The sequence below is a fragment of the Falco rusticolus genome, unplaced genomic scaffold (assembly GCF_015220075.1).
Source record: "Falco rusticolus isolate bFalRus1 unplaced genomic scaffold, bFalRus1.pri scaffold_149_arrow_ctg1, whole genome shotgun sequence".
Classification (NCBI taxonomy): Eukaryota; Metazoa; Chordata; class Aves; order Falconiformes; family Falconidae; genus Falco; species Falco rusticolus.
This window is the reverse complement of record NW_023618173.1, coordinates 1-755: the sequence shown is the minus strand read 5'-3', so window position 1 is coordinate 755 and position 755 is coordinate 1.

Here is a 755-nt window from a genome sequence, read left to right as displayed (position 1 = left end):
CTAAAAATCTAATAAAAAATAAAAATCTAAAACTTCAAAAGACTAAAAATCTAAAAATTCTACAATCTAAAAAATTAAAATTTTAAAATTAAAATCTAAAAACCTAAAAAGTATAAAATTATTCTTTTAAATTAAACATTTTACAATCTAAAAAATAAAATCAAAGAAATAAAATTAAAAATCTAAAAATCTAAAAATATTTTTAAATTAAAATTATAAAATTTTTGTATTTTTGTATTTCTAATATCTTAACATTTTTAGATTTTGTTAAATTTAATTCTTTATATTTTTAAATTTTTATATTTTTGTATTTCTAACATTTTAACATTTTTTGATTTTTTAATTTGTAAAATTTTAGATTTTTTAAATTTTATATTTTTGTATTTTTAGCATATTAACATTTTTTAATTTGTAATTTTAAAGTCGTTGGATTTTTAAATTTTTATATTTTTCTATTCCTAACATTTTATCATTTTGTATTTCTAACATTTTAATATTTTTAGATTTATTAATTTTAAATTATTTTAGATCTTCATATTTCTAACTAGACTGCTAAATTTTTTAAAATTTTGAAATTCTATTTTAAAGTTTTAAGATTTTTTAGATTCTTAGATTTTTAAATTGGTGGATTTTTAGAGTTTAATTTTTTAGGCTTTTAGGTTTTTTTTCGATTTACAATTTACAAATTATTAGGTTTGAAGTTTTAAAAATTTTTAGATTCTCAATTTTTATATTTTATTTTACATTTAAAACCT